This window comes from Indicator indicator, chromosome 8, assembly GCF_027791375.1.
Source record: "Indicator indicator isolate 239-I01 chromosome 8, UM_Iind_1.1, whole genome shotgun sequence".
Classification (NCBI taxonomy): domain Eukaryota; kingdom Metazoa; phylum Chordata; class Aves; order Piciformes; family Indicatoridae; genus Indicator; species Indicator indicator.
In genome coordinates, this window is record NC_072017.1 from 279404 (window position 1) to 299287 (window position 19884).

The 19884-nt window shown below is 44.9% G+C and overlaps 1 protein-coding gene across 1 annotated transcript in view; it reads right to left on the minus strand.

The window, feature by feature from the left end:
- LOC128968383 (tumor suppressor candidate 3) overlaps nt 1-18076 on the minus strand; it is a 63322-nt gene extending 45246 nt beyond the window's left edge. Inside the window, exon 1 of the mRNA XM_054382812.1 lies at nt 18056-18076. The gene's annotated coding sequence lies outside the window, so the exon portion shown is untranslated. The remainder of the gene's footprint in view (nt 1-18055) is intronic.
- Between the last annotated feature and the right edge of the window lie 1808 nt (nt 18077-19884).

Below are 19884 nucleotides of genomic sequence, written 5' to 3' on the forward strand. Positions count from 1 at the left end.
CTCCTGTTTGACTGTTCTCAAGCACTACTTGTGAAGGGAAGTCGAACGTTTCTCCAAACCACACTACAGAAACGACTGCTCCCTTGTTAGCTCTACTTAGTTCAGCTGAATCTCTTTAATGTAAGAGAGGTACTAACAAAATCAAAACACACCCAAACCCAAACTAGCCTTATAGAGCAACCCAATCATTCAGGATCAGGCTGGGGCTCTGCATATCCCAGCACACAGCTCACCTTGTTTCTGTAGAATGAGGAGATGCTGCCCAGGGGGAAATAAAAATACCCAGCACTGAATGATCTTTTAGGAAAAACAAACCAAACAAAAAAAAAAAAAAAACCCTTCAGAATAATTTGTCCTGTAATAATTTCTTTATCCATAAGAGAAAGACTGGAGGAAAATAAAGAAGTCAACCTTAACCTGAATTTGCTGCTCCTCTGGCAACCAGAACACTGACTTCAAGGCTGAAGATGAAGAAATGAGGCTGTGTTTATCTAGTCTGGTTGTAGGCTCCACTGAAAACTCCAGAGCAACTTCACAGAATCACAGAATGCTTGAGGTTAGAAGGGAGCTCCTGGTCCAACCTCCCTGCTCAAGCTGGGGCACCTAAAGCCAGCAGCCGAGGGCCACGTCCAGACAGTTTCTGACTATTTCCAAGGATGAAGACTCCAGAATCTCTCTGGGAAACCCTTGCCAGCACTCAGTCATCTTCACAGTGAAACAGTGTTTACTGATGTTCAGACAGAAAACCCTGTTCCAGTTTCTGCCCACTGCCTCTGGTCCTGGCACCAAACAAAAGTCTTCTTTACACTTGACACTTCAAACATTTACAGACATTGGCAAGGTCCTCCTGAGCCTTCTCTAGCAGGAACAGCCCCAGCTCTGGCAGCCCTTCCTCAGAACATTTTCAGTTCCAGAACCCTGGATAGAGAGCTGATATTTAAGGGGTGTGAGTGACATCACTTCACTGCCCAGCAGTTCCACCTTCTGTTCTTCACAAGTGTAAGGCATGCTTGACTTTGTAGGGCAAGCAGCAGCTAAAGCAAAGGGGACTTGCAGAAGGCTAGACACCACCAAACCTGCCCTGCTCTTCCAAGTGCCTTTGCTCCATGTGTCATGACAGAGAAACTCAGCAAGATCCTTCCTTTGCTAGCGACACACACACAGTGCTGCACCAGCCACCGCCGCGGCTCCTTCCTCCCCATGCCTCACCTGCACCTTCCTCTGCACGCCTGCTGAGAACCAAGAGCTCATGCTGGAACTCAATGCAGCAATGCCAGCAACACAAGTCAATCGCTACAGGAATTGGAAGTTGCTCTGCTGTTCACAGAATGCTGGCAACAGCTGCAAAGCTCCTGGATGTGTTCAGCAACAGAACTGTTCCTGTTCCTTGAATGTGCAAGAACTAACAACAAATCATTGCACACCAAGTAGGACACCCAGCAGGAGTGGTCCCACTGAGAGTGGCACTCAGGGAGACTGTCGGCACTGAAACTTCCTACAGTCCAACACAGATGCCAGAGAAAAGCAGGTACCACTGACAGCTTGTTCTAATGCTAGGCTCACTCAAATTACACTCACTGCTGTCCATGGGAGCCTCACATTCCATTCACTGGACACTAACAAACCAATTCTTCCTATGGAACTGTGCCATGCACTGTGACAAAACTCCCTTCCTCCTCTTGGCCATGGGGATGTGCACAGCCCTAAATCACAGTCTCAACTTAGTTCAAGTTTTTCTCCCTCTATATTTAGAAAAAAAGGAAACAAATGTCATTGTGCTAAGCCTAGAGATGAAGTGCAAAGCCACAGGAATCACTTCCAGAAAGCCACCACAGACACTTCCAACTCCTCCCCACACATCCCCAGTGGAGTAACATTAGTGACCACAGGCAGGAGAAGGCATCACCAGAAATCAGATGCAATTACTGCCCTAATCCCTGCAGACACAGACAGAGAACACACTTTATCCCCACTTGGCAGAAGCCTATCCTTTGAAGAGAACATCCCATGATTTGCTCTCAGCATTTAGGTCTGCATCACGCTGAAGTACATGAAGCATTCCTTTGAAGCCTGTTTTCCTGCTACATGAGTCCTTCCCGCCCTCTCCAAGGATGCAGTTCATCTGCATTGAATTTACTCTGCAGAACAAGAGAATTCTGATAAGGAACACAGCCATAAAATGTATGCAGTTATGAAATCTGTGTTGGACAGAACAAATCTCATGGGGTTAAATATTCTGCACTATACAGGCGTGGAGTTACACAGACAGGACTGAACTGAAATAGTCTTCATCAATCCTGAGTTCTTTCCACACACACTCAAAGCAGCATTCTGGCTTGAGTGAAATCATCCAGCTGCCTCCCTGGCAGACTGGCTTGGCTTGCTGGGTTTGGGTAAATACCCAATACTCTGATAAAAAAAAAAAGAAGTGCTGCTTTGCCATAAGCCATGCAAGCATGGAAAAAACAGCAGAGAAATGCAAGATTCCAAAATTCCAGAACACAGCACACAGGGCCTGTGGGCCAGGTGGCTTTGGACCAGCTCTTTGTGAAAAGAGGTGAGCAAAAGCAATCTGTAGTGTGACCGAGTCACTTTGTACAGACACAGCTCTGTCTTCAGGACAAGTTACCAGCATCTATAGCACCAGACTAAAACCCATGTTTACACAAAAACAAATGCCCTGTTTGAGGCACTGTGATGGTTTGAAACTGTCTTTTTAATTTTTTCCTTGCAAAGTTCAAAACAGAGAAAGTGAAAGAGTGTAAATAAGTCACTGTTGGGTGTAAGAAGGCAAAATACTGAATGTTCTAAACACTTCCATTGGATAGATAGAAATGTTTAAGAACTATTACCCAAAACAAAGTGGGCACTCTGCACATTCTGCGTTCTGCAGTTGGGGCAGTTGCTGGGCTGTCTGGCTGCTGTTTTCTTCTTCTCTTCTGGATGAAGATAACACGTACTGACCTTGGCAGCTAAGTTAACAACTTTCTGCTTAACTAACTCTGCTTCTCTGTCCAGGGGGGTCTGGGGGGAAGCTTCTGGGAGAGAGAGAGGCCCCTTTGGGAGGGTCCCCTCTGGGGGGAAGCAAAGGGAGATTGGTTGTGCTTTTCTGTTGATTGTATATATTTGTGAATGTTGTGAATTTTGTATATTTGTACATATTCATTGCATTTCTCTGCTTGTAAATACAGCCTTCATTTGCTTCCAGACTGGGCTAGCCTGGTTACTTGTTGGTGGGGGGGTGAATTTCAGCTCACACCGACACACTTTTTATTTTTGGAGCCCAACGTGGGGCTCAATTGCTTGTATGATTTATTCCTGCTCAGATTAGGAAGCAAATGAAGCTGTTTTGGATTTTGAGTAATTTTATTTCCTCTGTTATCAGTGTGATTGTCTACAGATGGGCTGTTTCCTGCATGATAGACAAGATTGTGAGATATGTGGCATATAAATCGTTTCTTTGGGTTACGAACAAGTTACTAAATTGTTGAATTCTGTTGTGGTCTTATTGGGCTAAGAAGATATGGTAACTCAACTATGAATCTGCTAGCAGACACATTTGAGTTTGTTACTCCTCTTACAACTACAGAGGGTCTTTGGAACCAGTGGTACCCTAGATATCTTGTGCTAGCCTTAATTTTGTTGTTTCTTGGAATAATCATATGGCTACTGATAGCATTGTGTCCAGAAAGACATAAGGCTACTTGCTCTTCCAACCTGCGTAGATGTAAGAGGAAACATAGAAAAGCTCAGAGAGGTTCGGAATTGGTTTCTGATTCTGATTACGGTGACCAGGAAATCACAGTTCAGGTTTGTGAGAAAGATGCCGACAGCCTTGACTCAGAGCCAGCAGCAGTAGCTGCGGGACCTTTGCCAGAATCTGAGATAACAGAAATGGCTGCACAGGCAGACATAGTTACACAGATAGACTCGGTTACACAGACAGACTCGATTACACAGGCAGAGAGGGATACACGGGCAGACATGGCTACACAAACAGACACAGTTACGTAGAGAGAAACGGCTGTGCAGACAGACATGGTTACACAGAGAGAAATGGTTGTGCAGACAGACATGGTTACACAGAGAGAAATGGCTGCGCAGGCCCACATAGTTACACAGAGAGAAATGGCTGCGCAGACAGACATAGCTGTGCAGGCAGATGCCATTAACGAGGCACAGTCATCTCCTCCTCCTCCCTCTGCTGCCCAGACGGACACAGCAGTGGCTGCAGGATCTCAAAGCACACCTCCTGCCAATCCTGCACAGACTCCCTCTGCTCCTGCTAACCCTGCACAAAATTCCTCTACTCCTTCCAACTCTGCTGTGAATGTGAAAGCTCAACCAGTGAATTTGGTTGCCACTATCACCAGAAAGCGCAAAGGAGCTGCAGGAGGAGATGCAGATGCTGCAGGAGATAGTGCAGATGGAGATGAGGGTCCTTCTATTCAGGGTACCTCTGTTAAGAAAGATCCTTCTGGTGAGGAAGAGAAGGTTAGCCTTAAAACTCTGGCAGACCTCTTGAGACCCCACATGGATGATGGAGATGTAGACCCTGCTAAATTAGCAACTGCTGGCAGTGCCCCTGAACTCAAGGAAATTCAACGGAGGATTAAAATGGGAATATGGGGACAGCGACCTCAGGATGATGATGATGAGGAGGATGACATACAGTCAGCTAATGCACCCAGACAGGAAATTAGACATGTGAGGAAGGATTACATCAGAGGAGATAATAAGCCAGTCCTGTCTTGGCTAGCCAGGTGTTTTGATATGGGAGCCCCAGCATTGGTGGTAGGCGACAAGTCGGCCTCTCAGTTGGGGATGCTCTCAAAGGATACAGGCATAGACAGGCATCTAGGCAAGTGCATTGGTAAAGTTTCTCTGTGGGCACGCCTCCTATTGGCAGGCACATAGCAGTTTTCATTTCAAACCCCATAGTTCACACAAGAGGAAAATTCACTCTCCTGCCAGTTCCAAATGGTATTTGAAACAGACTGGCAGAGAAGAGCAACAAGATGCAAATAAAGCAGAGTTCTGTCAATTAGAAGTGCAAATTCCACTGAACACAAAGTTCAGGCAAAGGGTACCTTGCAAAACCAAAAGCTCTATTTCAGAGACAAGCCAATGGCTTCAAATGAAAGCTGTGCTGCATCCAGCTCCTGAAATCAGCTGTGGAAACCACTCAGAGCAAGCTCTATTACACACTCCTCTTTCCTCAGTCTGTCCTACCTGTAACTGTTCATTTTTCTGTTCTTCCCCTTTTCCCTCTCTCACTGAGATGAAAATCCCCACTTTTGCTGTGAAATGAATCAGAAAGAAGAGAGGAAAGGACCCCTGGCTTATTCCATCATCACTGTTACGTGGAGCACAGGGAACAAGCAGACTCAGAAAGCCACAGAACTTCCTCCTCTAGGAAGAGGAGATCCAGAACACTTTCAGAAGATACTCTAAAAGTAACACAGGAGCAACAACAACACAGGAGGAAAACAGGCCTGGAGAATGGTCCAGAGGGTATAAGCAAGGGATGCAAGCTTCTGCCACACCCAGGAGATGTGGCAGGACCATGTATGGAGCACCTGCTATAAAGCTTAAGGACCCAAGAAGCGACACAAGGCCTCAAACACCAGTCTGTAGCAGCATGTGGCAGCTCTGTTAGCTAACAGCTGCACACACCCTGGATGCTGCAGGATCCTGCACTGCTGTTCCCATGCCACAGGGATGAACAATTTACAGGTGGAGTTAACATTGTTCAGGGTACGAGCAGAGAAGTTTTGGGTTTGTTTATGCTCTTAAGTAATTTTGTCCAGGGAATGATTCCAGCATGGCTGTCAGTTGTATAATCAGAGTGCCAAGAAATCCTAGTGATGGAGCAGAAACCACACTCTGCAAGGGACTGGAGGAGCACAGAACAGAGACAGCTCTTGTCCCCTTGAGTTGGACAAAGCAGATCCCATTTGTTATTGATGTTTGCACACAGAATACAAGAGACCAGGGTTTAGCATGTTCCACAGCTGCTTCACCACGCTGTCCAACAGCAAAACAGTGAGATGGTAAAGAGCAGGAGGCTTCATAATGCTCTCTGAGCTGCTGTTGCAGTAGAGAGATAGAAATATCCAGAGAATTTTATTTTTAAATATTAAAATGATTGAACAACAGACACACTGCAGGGCAGTGAAGAGCAGGAAGCTGCTAAGACATACAACTGCTGAAGTACAAGGAACAGGCAGCACTCCTGTGTAACTTTGGTTTGTTGTCCACAGCTGCAGAAGCCTTGGGTTGCCATTTGCCACAAACACTGAAGGAGCAGGGCTAGAACACAAACACCAGACAGATGTGGCAAGTAAAGCATTGTCATTTCTGGAAGGTTCCAAAGCAGAGACTGCTTGAATATTTATCAGCTTTAGAGCCCCTTTGTTTCATCCCTGAAGTCCTAATTACTGTGAACCTACACTGTCAGCCACACTTTTTTGCAAGGCTGCATCCTCTCCCTTTTTAGAAAACTTAATTAAATCTTTAATAAGCCACTATAAATGTAAAGGCTGTGCAACACCAAATATCACCTTATGCATATTTATTACATTTCTACAGACCCTAAAGCATTTGTCCCCAAATTAATGGTATGGAAAAATTGATTTCAGTTTACCTGCCAAACTCTTTTCTTGTAATAATTCCATCTGTCACTTCTCATGACAGGGACCTTACAACTAAGTACTGCCTGCATAGAGTCTCCAGAACTTGGTGTCATCCTACAGCCTAGACCACAGCTGATCACTTTGTCAGTGATTACATCAATGCTGTTCTAATCATGGGGGAATTCAGCATTAAATCTGCCCACCCTCAGCAAGTGGGCAGCCTGGCTTTCATGTTCTTGCTCAAACACCAGCACAGAAGGTAGCCTTGGATGATGGAGGAAGCTGCTGATGACACTGAAGTGATGTTCACACAGATAGGAGATCTCCTGCTGATAATTCATCAGAGCTCTCCTGCCAAGCAAAGGCAGTAGGACAGGTATGCCAGGTCACTGTACTGCATACCTGCAAGGAGTCTTGTCCTAAGAGCTGACCTTAGCTTCACATAACACTAGCACATTTCAGCCATCCAGGGGACAAAAGAGAAAGCAGGAGCAGAGAGCACAAAACAATGTCCAAATGTTCCAAAAGTGAAAAACTGCACCAGTTCTGAAAAAATTACATTAGCTTTAAAAAAATATAATAAATCTTAATTCCAGCTGTGAGGCTTGTGATGAAAACCCTATAAATGAGCTTATTGATCAGATACCTGCACACTGCCGATTTCCTCAGGTTGTGGAAATCCAACAGCTAGGAAAGCAGGGCTTGCATTATTCATCTGCTCTGACTTGGAGATTTACAGATGGCATCTAGAGATGGCAGTGCTGAGTACTCCAATAAATACATCCAATTAATATTCTAACAAACTGTACCCAACCAGCTTCCCAGTGCCCAACAAGCCAGCAGTGTGGTTTGCCACCCTGCTCTGCTGATACAAGGCGGCAGCACACCACAGAAAATGAACTGCTGAGCACAAAGCACTTACAGAAGCTGTGTGGGTTATGGGGAGTTGTTGTAGCTGGAGCCACAAAGTGTTGTAATCACTACATCTAAACAACAAGAAATACAAAGTAAATTAAACCAAGTAAATGAACTAGAAGCTAATGAAGTATCCTAGATCACAAAACCTGCACCTGGCTGACTTCAGCTTTCAGCTGTTAAACCGAAACTAAACTCTGCTAGATGACAGACACAGACCTTTCTCCATGGTTAGACTGTGGTCCAGGCCACCCTTAATCACACAGTCATAGAGTGGTTTGGGTTGGAAGGGAATATCTCCAGGGATTGGACCCCATCCTCATGGTAAAGAAGCTGTTCCTAACATCCAATCTAAATTTGCTCTTCTGTATTCCAGCCCTTTGTGGAATTCATCAGGACCAAGCATTCATCACAGAGAGTTACTAGCAGAAAACATTAGAGGTCAAGAAAACCAGAAGTGAAACCATCTGAGAGGTAGGAGATTATGGGTTGGTGGGGGGCATTGCTTCTCCTCACCAGGCATCCACTTGCAGATACTGTAAGAAAAAAAACCCACACACCTGTGACTAGGTGAACTCAGCCTGAATGAGCTAAGCCATCCTTGCCTACCTTACACAGAGATCCCAGTGGAGCTGATGTTAGAAAATATTCAATGCATAAGGCAGTTTTTTACCACTGTTCAAGAATGAAGTGAAAAAAAGATTTCTCCTGATGGTTACAACATGGCATAGGGTTTGTTGTTCTGGAAAGAGCTTGGCTGAAGCATTTTCACTCAACAGAGCACAGCAAAGGGACAAAAATCAGTTCTGTGAGGGCTCCTGTCAATAGATGGATAACGCAAGAAGCAACAATTAAAGCCTAATGAATAAGAATCATCCCTTTTATAGATCAGTGCAGAGAGTGATCATGAGGAGATGAGAATCCATTACCAGCCTTGTGCATACAGGGAATTGCAATAAGGGCTGAAGAGGGGAAAATGAAAGCACCTACCAGAGATCACAGAAAGGTGGCACCAGACAAGAACTACGGTGCTGAAAAACATAGGAAGGAAAAACATCCCATGAAGAAAACCACAGCGTTGTTACAGCAGGAGCAAACAGAAGGCAAGGGAAACCCTGCACTTGAACACTAAAGGGGAGAGAAATACAACATAAAAGAGGAAGTGAATGGAAGTGGTCTGAAGTTTGACTTTGAACAAGACCTAGAGGACAAGTTTTTTTGCCAGAAAAGAGATGAGTAAAATCCAGTTGAAGCACTAAACTTAGCATTCTTCTCAATGACTGGCATCTCAGTGTTTCCAAACAACAAAGTCTTTTACAAAGCTTTCCTCTGTCTGCCAGCCACATCAAGCTCTTGCCTATTTGCAATTCCTTGTACATAAGGGGACAGGCAGGAGCATCATACAGCTCCTTGAGCAGGGATTCCTTTCATCAACACCACCTTCCTCCTTGGTAGGTCCTTCAGTAGAAAACAAAGGACATGGCATAGCCTAAATGAATGAATGGACTCTGTGGTTCAAAGGAGGCAGACAACCTCTAGTGAGAGGTGAGGCCCTTAATCCTTTTAACACTAATTACTTTGTAGGTTCAGATCTATTTCAGAGTAGTTTAAGGAAAAACTACTCACAGACACCAGCAGATAACAAAAAGGTGCAAGTAATAAGACTGAAGCAGCATTTAATTGTTGAATGATAAACCAAGACTGTACAAGTGGTCAGGAAGCTTTGATGCAAACCCTAACGGTTTAAATGTGTTAAAATTGGTTTAAACACCGTGCTCAGCATGAATTTCTGTGTTGAATATTAAAAATTCAGGTACTTTACAGCATATTGAGGGAACTGGGAGTGGTATTAATAACTGCATTACGAAAGTAAAAACTTTGTGTTTACCACAATAGCACTGTTCCCATAAGAACATGGAGACAGTGTGAAGTTTGGACTTTTACCTTCTGAAATTGACTTCCTGAATCAACCTGAAATCAAATTTCTAAAGGTCTATCCATTTTTCCTTCTTGGAAAAAGCGTCTACAGATGTAATGATGACAAAACTCAATTGAAAGCATGTCTCATGCCATTTTTAAAGCACACCTTTAACTCTTCATAGACTCAAGATTCACTGAAAGGACTGCAGTAAAAAAATCTGTGTCCTCCAGAAAAAAAATTTACTAGGAAAACATCATTAAATTCAGCAAAAGTTCCACTTTCACTTCTTGAGAGACGAACAGCCTTCAATTACTTTGGAAAACAAAGCTGCTGAATCAGCTAATGAACTTCTAACTTCCTTCCTGATAGCCAAGCAAGGCTGAGTTCTGCATGAAAGCACGTCTTCACTGCTCACAAAATTGATGTGGCTGTAACTGAGAAGCTTCAGCTTGATTTCTTCATCACTTCAGATCCATGCCAACAGACTAATGCACTATCACAGCTGTAATTATACCACTTGAACATGATGGGCAAGAAAAACACAATTAAAGATGAAAATGTTACTTCCTATGAAACTCCTTGGGTATGCTGTACAGACCTGGACTTGTAGTCCCTGCAGCACAGCCACCACAACAATCTGGTGGCATCACCATGCTTGCCCCAAGCTGGTGAAGGGGCTGAGGATGGAAACGCTGTTCAGTTCTGATGAAGGTGGAACCATCTCCATCAGGACCACTAGCCTTGACACTTCAGGCTGTCAAACCTCCAACAGGAGTATCTCAATTGACAGCCTTGAGTAGGCTGACTAGCCCTCCTTGATTTCTGGTGCAGCTCACTTCCAAGTCTTTTCTATATTATAAATATTTGGCACTACGATAAACTTGCCAGCTCAGGTGCCTCGCCTCCACCTAGCGTTCCATTAAAACCAAGTCAAGTACTAAATCAAACACCACTATAACCTTGTGCTATCCTCCTTTGCTTGGTATCTGCAGATGTACCACAGCTAGACTAAGCCAGGCAGAAGCAGGTAACTGCAGAATGTGAATCGATGACAAACAGGAACTGAGGTCAGAGCCAGCAGTGACAGATCTGAACAAGCTTCTCCTGCCTGCCACCAGGTATTTACAACCCAGATTTTGCACCATCTCCCCTTCCTACACATTCTTGCAATACACAAACAGCCTAGAACAGCAAAAGAAAAACACAATTTGAGCATCTTATGTCCTCTACAAGGTTCCCAAAACTTCTAAGTATTGAAGGGCTGGCACTTGGGTGCACTGGGCACAGAGCACTCTGACCTTCCTCCCTACTGCAACTTACATGGACAAAGGCAGTTACCACTGAGAAGGTCACAGTAGCTGAAATGGCAAAAGTCAGCAGGCTGAGGTCATCCTGAAGAACTCTCCTAAGTCCTACTTAGGAATGCCCTTGGCTTCCCTCTTTGCCCTCTGTGTGCTCCCCAACTTGGAGGCTTGGCAAGCAGCACCCTTGTCCAGATGGCAGCAAGCGAAGCTCCTTGAGCAGACTGTGTTATAACGTTTTACACTGAGCACTTATTGGATTAAATGCAAAAATAGCTGTGGGAAGCTGGGACTACCCTCTTTGGAATGATAAGCATTCAGCTAGAAAATGATCTTCCTTCTTGTGGTTGCTCCATGGTACAGTGAATTCTGCAACCTCCTCCAGAGCCCTGTGCGAGAGGACAGCCTGGCTAGATCAGAATCAGCCAACAGTGGAGCGCGAGGGGGATGGAGAACAACAGAGCTGCTGCTGGAACCTCAATAGCAGCATTCTGCTTCCAGCTAAACTCCAAACTGGTTCCAAGAGGAACCAAACACCCTGATGAGCAGACAAACCTTCAGGTTACTTCATGTGAAGCAGGACATCACTTCCCAGAAATCAAATTAGTATCAACTGATCACAGCAGTTCAGGTTGAGATGTCACATTGCATCAAGAAACTCAATCCTATTGTCATTGCTAAAGGTTCACAGCACACAGTGACTTCTGAATGCCTCAGTTCTTTGCATGGAATGGGCTAAAACACAAATGTCAAATCAGATGAGGACTGCCCTTCCAAAGCAGAACTTTGGATGCTTATTAAAGAAACTGAATCAAGCCAGCAGCCTCCAGAAGCAGTTGCACAGGAGCAACATAGATGGAAATTATGCAGCAAAAGCTACATTCTCCATGAGGTCTCATTAAAGCACTTTGATCATCTAAATGATCTACAGTTTTAGAAGCACAGGGAGACAAAAACTCCCAGCTGTCAACCCCCAGGAAAATGCTGTTTCCTACAGACCAGGAATGCATGTGTGCACATGAAATACACAGGGATATAAAAAGCTATCTGTACTGATCAATTATCTGGCTCACAAGAAACAAAGAGAAAAATGAGAAAGACTTGCATGCATTTTAAGTGGAAAATTATCAGCATTGCCCCAAACAAATAAAGCACAAAGGAAATGAAACCCCTGATAATATCTGGAAACTGTCCAGCAGATATTAATGATGTTTTATCTTGGTTTCAAAGCAAATTGCCCACTAAAGAAGTTAATGCCCTGTATCAGTAAACAAAACTTGGAAGAAAACTTACAGGCAAGAGCTTTTATTCACACCTAGCTTAGAAACCAAAGTGTATCCCAACAGCAGGAAAACATTTACACAGTAACTTCAATATTAACGCACCCTTCTGCCAACTGCCCGAGTTCTTCTCCACCTACTCCAAGCACTGTCACATTGTCAACAACAGAACCCATCTGCTAAGGACAAGTTAGAGGCATAACATCTTCAGCTTGGATTAAGCTTCCTAGGACTGACATCCTTCCTGAAATTCCAGTGAAATTCCTGCCATTCACTTCAATTGGAAGTGTTGGAAGAAATTAGGCTTAGAGCTGCAAGATGAAAAGGCTTCCACTGAAATGCATTAAAGCTGAGCCAGCCTTGGTTAAAGGCACAAACCAGGACTAAACTACTCAGGAATGTGATAGAGACAATTTAGCACTGCCAAGCTCCTATCCTCTAACATACTGAAGGACCTGCACTTCAGAATACATTTGATCAGTGAACTTGGCTTTCTCTTAACTTGCAGTAGCCACATCTGATAAATTTTCATTGTTTTTTCAAGCAGGGTCCTGCCCTGTTCCCTCAAAGCCCAGTATGACTGAAGCATTCCTGCTGCTCAAACAGCATTCTTGGAAATGTCTTTATCTTCTTGTGTGATCTTTAATATATTTGCATGCAGTGTGTGTGGTGAATTTCACAGGTATTTTGCCCCAAATTCGGATCAGCTGCTCTTGGAAGAGAGGAAGTTGCTCACCTTCCATACTCCTATCTGATCAGGTCACTAACTGAGCAAGTCACACTTCAGCAGAAGTCCTACAAAAACCTAGCACTTGCTTAGAGAACATGCAGGAGACATCTGGCTACTAATTCAGTTTGATGTGACATTAACAGTAATTCCATTTAAGGCATGTGGCTTATCAACTTCAGTCATCCACCACCATAAAGACTGACTGACTTCAAACTGATTTTTGCAGTGCTGAACTACTAGATTTCTAGATGCACTGTGATGGCAACAGAAATGACTAATGCAAATCTGAAGCATTTTTGGACATGAACTCAGAAAGGCACAAACACAAGAGAAATAAAGTTTCACTTTATCATACTTTTGCAGTGAATTGCTACATTTAGTGTCACATTAACCCATCTGTATATCACAAGAAATCTTCTAGTTATCATAGTAAAACTTCTTCTAGGGCTATTTCAAAAAGGCAAGGGAGCATCTCCAAGAGGTTCTTGCATGCAAGCAAGCTAAAATAAACAAGTCTCTTGCAATTCGTGTCAGCTTTCAACAGTTTTTAGTTTCCCTCATGCACTCTTCTACATTTTAAAGTGTTCCACCAAGTAAAGAGAAGTGGGCTCACGATGATCTTCCTCACCATGTTAATATTCAAGGCCCAGGTCTCAGGAGAAATGCCCAAACCCATATCCTGCAAACCAGGATGAACAGCCATGCTTGCAGCACCTTCCAGACCTGCACACAAGCCAGAGGATGTGACAGCCTAGCCAGAACACAGTGCCTTGAGAAGAGAGGAAGCAGAGCAGGCAATACTCAGGAGATGGCATCCCTGTTTCACTTCTTCTCATTTTTAAGAACCATGTAGGCAATCCTGATTGAACAATGAGCACAGAGTTAGCACCATCACGTCCTCCTGGAGCTCAGCACAGCAATTTACCAGCACACCTGCTCCGTTAGGAAATTCTGGGCAGGAGACAGACAGTGCAGTCTTACAGGTCTGACTTCAGCATCCCAACTCCAGATCAGGACAACAAACATCCTTCTGCATTTCTCATTTCCTAGTTAAAGATCATCAACTGTGCAGAGTGCTGCTAGTGCAGCCTATAGCGAGCAGCCCTACTCCTGCCACGAACCTCTTTTTTTAATTATACCTGCTTTCAGGTTTATTAGAACAAGAGTCCTAAATCAAACACCAGCTAAAGTTTATTTTTCAGTACTGACCATTACCTCAGCCAGTAAAATGTGACCTTCAAAACCCTTTTTAGAATGAAGAGAATAAGTCTGAAGATTCAAAACAACAGCAACAACCCCAAAGGTTCCCCACTCCAACTGTACTGCCTGACTCCAGCACTCCGAGCTGAAGCAGACGCAATCTGAATTGTCCATGTGCTGAACAGGATGTGCTGTACAAACGGGAGAGAACAGAACAGGGGAAGAGATCAGTTACACCGCTGATCTGCCTTGTGGCAGTGAGGATGCCAAACAGGGACAGCTGGGACAGGAAAGGTTCAGTAATCCAATCACAAAATGCTACCAGGCTGCTGCAAGCATCCTTCAGTTCACCTACTGCATGTAGGCAGTGCAGACATCAAGGTCTTCTGCACAGATTAACTGCTGGTTAATTTTGGCAAGTTCCCTGAGGACTTCACTCAATTAGCAGTAGACTAGGAAGGGATAGAGAGGTTTTGGCTGCTTGTAGAAATAAGCTGAACATAAAGAATTCTTGCAAACACTTCCCCCCGTTCTTTTTAGGACACAGTCAAGAAAAGCATTTCAAATTGCAGTTAAAGAATTTTACATTTTCAGGCATGACTTCTCACTGCTATTTCACTTCAGACCCAGCACAGTCATTTTAAACCTTAAAGACTGACTGAAAAAAAAACTCTCCTCTCTCTGCTGCACCAATAGCTAAGATGGCAAATTAAACAAATGGATATAAAACCTCCACCTAAAATACATCTTTAAAATGGCTTGCAGCTGAAATCTATAGTCAGGACTGAGCTGCTCTTCCCATATTCAACCTTTGCCACCTCTGAATTTTTAATTAAGTTTTCAAGAGGAGTCTATACTTAGGATAACTGCCAGACATTTTCCTGCATGCTGCTTCAAAAGCAAAAATATGCACTGCTCCAGCTGGAGACCAAACCCAACATTTTAATGATTAGAAGATCAAAAAGGCTTTACCTCCAGTTTAATGTTAAACACAATTTCAAGATATAAGGAGGAGAAAAAATCTTTTAAAGCTTTAATTATCACTGTACTGTTGAAACAGTCTGAAAGACCCTGAGAGACAAAGACTGGTCTGGTCTAGTGCAGGTGCCACTGAACCTCTGCTGAACACTCCTCAGTCAGGACACATCTTTGCTTTCTCTCCACTCGCTCTGCCACATTTCACATAACCTCTTCCTTTCAATCAACTATGCAAGCAAAACATTGAGAAGGAGAGAATGCTGCATACCACTGAGAACAGCCCCTTGCACTACAGAGCAAGAGAGCAGGGGCAGCAGGCTTTGCTGCACACTTGGCAGGCCCTGGCTCGGAAAGTGTGAGAATTGCTACATTTGTAGAGAAACATCACAACCCAGCAGAGTGGAAAGGGATTTTGAAGCAGAATGTGCTATCCTGGCAGCAGGGGAAGGCACACAGGAATGATCAGCAATAACCTTCAATAAAGGAGGTAGGCTCAGTACCTGAAAGAAAGGGAAACATGAGCATATGGTACAGAGACAAGAGGATCTTGTTAATCTATCACAGTTAATTTCACATGAAACAAAGCACATTCAGGACTGAAGACTCTATCAGGAAAAGAATCACACAATACTCAAGGCCTTAAAAAAAATACACAGTGCCTTCTATTTGTAAGAAAAAAATTAACCCTGGAGAAGCTGTCAGATGCTACCTTTAGTCCCTAAATGGTGCAGACTCCACATCAGACTAAAATTCTTCATGGTCATGACAAAGACAAGACATAAGAGGCTCACACAGAGATGTAGGTTAGATCCTTGGGAAACAAGTCCTTTTCACAGTAGCACTCAGTAGCAGGTTACCTAAGATGTAAAGACATCACCACAACAGGTTCTGCAGGCACAGACATCAGTCAGGAACAACAAAAGGTATGGCTTATCTTTGGGATGAAGGATAAAGATTGTCCTTCCAACCCTACCTTCTAACATTCCCCACGATCCCTGTAACTTCTACACCTACTTGGGGAAGCAGTGAGAGACACAGGAGTAAAGGACAAGGAATAGAGATACCAGTCTTGAAATGCTCCAGAAATACTCAGTGCAAAGCAGGGCATGACAGCAGAGTTGGGTTACTGCAATACTGTTCTACGTCACCATCGCATTTTTGAGCAGACTAAGGACAACAAGACACTCCCACTAGCCTCCCTGTGTCAGGTTTAGCAATGGTGACAAACTTACTGACAGAAAAACAACTACTCCAGCTGCTTATCCGTGGTTTAACTCAGCTTCTGAATCATCCACCTGAAAGCTCAACTTTACCCTCTACAAAAAGTACTTCTGCTACTGCAGTACCAACCTCCTTCTTCTATGTTTTTCAGTCAACCCTTATTTATCTATAGAATTAGTCATGGGAAGCAACTCACAATAAAAAGCCAAGTGGTCTGTTGAAAACTCAGAATCACAGAGGGACCATGTTGGAAGAGACCTCAAGGGTCATTAGCAAAAGCATGGTCCAGACAAGACCATGTACCCAGCACCCTATCCAGTTGAATCTTCTAAGTGGCCAATGCTGGGGAATCCACCACTTCATTTTTTATGTTGATACCCAAGGAATTTACCTCCATATTACTGTTTAACTTGACAAGCCCATAAAGTCAGACCACTACTCAGGAATCCAAACAGGGATTTTACAGACTAACTCTGGCCTTTTAGAATCATAGAATATCCTCAGCTGGAAGGGACCCACAAAGATCATAGAGACCAACTCCTGACTCCACACTGGGCAACCTAAAAGTTAAACCATAACCACTTCCCTGGGGAGCTTGCTCCAGTGCTTGCCCACCCCTCCAGTGAGGAACATTTTCCTAACACCTGATTTGAACCTTCCATGGCTTTAAGCCATTCCTTACAGTCCTGTCACTGGGCACCAGAGGGAAGACATCAGCACCTCCCTCTCCATTCCTTCTTATTTGACTTCTCTGGCCATAAGCCTTGGTTACCTGCATAGCTCTCTACAGAAAAACAAACATAAAACCCCACTATCCTTCTCTCAGTCTGAGCAGATGGTTCAAACATAGGATCTGTCAGCAAAATTGTTCTTTCCCTCTTCTCCCCCACCACAAAGCACAAGTTGTCTAGCAACACTCGAAACAAAAAGCACATGTTAAAAAATGACAGAAATAAAATTCTACAGTTTGGTAAAAATTTGTCTCCTCCCCTACATGAAGTTAGAGAGAAGCAGTAAAGAGACTCTGCTGGTTGGCACTGAGGATCCAAGAACCTGGCCTGACATCTAGAGCACGCCAGGGGCAGACGCGCCACTGAACCCGGAACAAGCAGACACAGGTTTTTGTACATCTCCCTATTTAAGTACAGCAGCTGCTAAGATAGACTGTTGCTACAGAAGCTGCATTAAAACTACTCCTCTCCTCCAGGTCTCCCTTCCCCAGAAGCCACCTCCAGGTATCAGCATCTGCACCAGCACACAGCCCAGTGCCATCGCTTCAGTGTCACCGACTGACACTGGGCATTTCTTTTAGTTGGCACCGCAAATGCGGAGTTTAACTCTGCTGATGGATTCTCAGCGCTCCTCACCCTCGCCTGGCTGCTGAGACACCCGAGGCCCACCAGGCAGGCCAGCCGAGCACAGGTCGGAGGCCCTTGCCCTCAACTGCTCACAGTCAGGGACTCGAGGGCCCATGACAAGAGATGGCACCCGCCTGGGCTGGAACATCACGCTGGGGACCGCGAACCCGGCGCTGCCAACTGCCGCCGTTGGAGGGGCGGCGCCGGCTGCCCTGGAGACGCCGCCGCCCGCGGCCGGCCATCTTTCGCGCGGCCGGAGGAGCGACTGCCCGGCGCCCCTCCGGCGTCCCGCTCAGCGCTGGGGACGGAGAGGAGTCGGCGCGGTAGCAGCAGGGTGCCCACGGCCGCGGCGGAGGCAGTGCAGGGGTGGCAGGGTGAAGAGCGCCGGGCGGAGCGAGACGCAGCCGGCAACCGCTGGCGAGGAGGAGGCAGCGCGGCAGGGCAGCCCCGGCCCATCGGCAGGGCAGCCCCGGCCCATCAGCCGGGCGCGATGGCGCAAGAAGTGAACGTTTCTACCTCCTTCTTTTTCTGTCCTCCCCCGAGCTGGCCGCAGAGGAGGAGCAGGAACAGCAGCAGCAGGAGGACACAGCTCCCGGCCGGCAGGTGCAGCAGCCTCCGCAGCACCCCGATGCCCAGCGCCATGTTCTCCCAGCCGCCCGGCCGCTGGCCTCCGCCAGCGAGCACCTGCGCCACCACTGCCCACCTCGTGGCTGCCGATTGGGCTGGGTCCCGGCCAATCGCGGCGGCCCGGGCGCGGCGCCTCCTGGGAAATGGAGTTCTACTGCGCGCCGCGTCGCGTGTCGGCGGCGGGCGCTCGAGGCCAGTGCGGCGGCGCCGGGTCCCGGGGCTACCTTGGGGCTGCGGCCGCACGCCCGGCCCTGCACACCTGGCCCTGCACACCTAGCCCTGCACACCTAGCCCTGCACATCTAGGCGCAAAGAGCAAATTCCAATCACGACTGTGAAAGACAAGGAAAACTGTGTGCATACACTTGGCAGATTTTGCTACGCACGCAGAAGATTCTGTGCAGAAAATAATGTAATATACGAATACAATTCATTTTAGTTTAATTCCCAGAGTATCAACCGTGCAGCTTTAATTTGTTACTTTCATTCATTGTGCTCTTTAAATCAGAGATTGCGTATTGTTTTCCATCAAAGTACAGACAAGTTGGGTAATGTTAAATTAATGAGCACAGACTTCATTTTTTATTTCTTTTTTTTTCCACTACAATTTCAAGTACTCACCTTATCCTCCATTTGTTATTCCACACATCTGCTGAAGATCAGAAGACAGCACTACTCTTCAGAGATTGTTCTAGATCACTCAAATACTATGAATCTTACAATCAAAACACCATAATAAAGTGTAAATCTGTGACACTGAAAGAATGTTCAAAAGTATGTTTATTTTTGGTGTAGACGTTTTAAAGGGTATTTCAATGATCATATTTTGATGGTGCTACTGACACCTTAGCATTGGCCATTTAAAGCATTCAATACTCATTGCATTCTCTTCAGGTGTGTTTGCAGCGTGAGCAATTTAGAAGCGTTTTGGTTAACCCTATAAGAAATAATTATTCTCATCTTACACACAGCCTTCGTTAGTTGGTTGGGTTTTTTTCTTGTAAGGAGTAGTCTTTGTATACTATTTAATTTGTATTAATGAGTGAGGAAAGTCACCTCTTGCAGAGCTATTGTTTAATATAATTATCCAACGGTTTATAGGTGCCACTTTTTCTTGTTAAGTAATCCCCTTAAATTTAAACCTAACTTTTGTTACACCCAGCCAAGCTTGACAGAGGTGACGTGAGCAAAGGTGCCATCTCCAGTCATATAATGAAAAGTTTCTGCTTTTATTGTTAGGTATCATCTGCTGCTTCTTTGAGCCACCCTTAGTTTTATTCATGATATATTCGTTGACCTTTTTTCAATTGGAAAACACTTCCATAAGCCCTAGGATTTTGTGCAGGAGTGCAGCCTGACATCTGCAAACACTGCACACCATTCAGCAGTGGTGTTCTGGTTTTTACCAAGCCCACCACTGGAACATTAGCTATAACAGCAGCCTGCAGCAGTGAGGGAAAGTTCACAGGAGGCTTGTAGGCTCCAGCTTCATGGAACGAGGAATTGCATTTGCTAAGTGCAATTTAATACTGAACTGACCTGAAAAGAAGCAGTTTGGCCATTTTATTAAGCTATGATAAAACATCTTAGCCCAGAAAATGCTTGTTTCCTTAAAACTAATGATGCTATCTTGCAGAATCACAGAATCATCCAGGTTGGAACAGACCCTTGAGATCATCAGGCAAAACTACTAACCCTACTCTATCAAGTTCACCACTA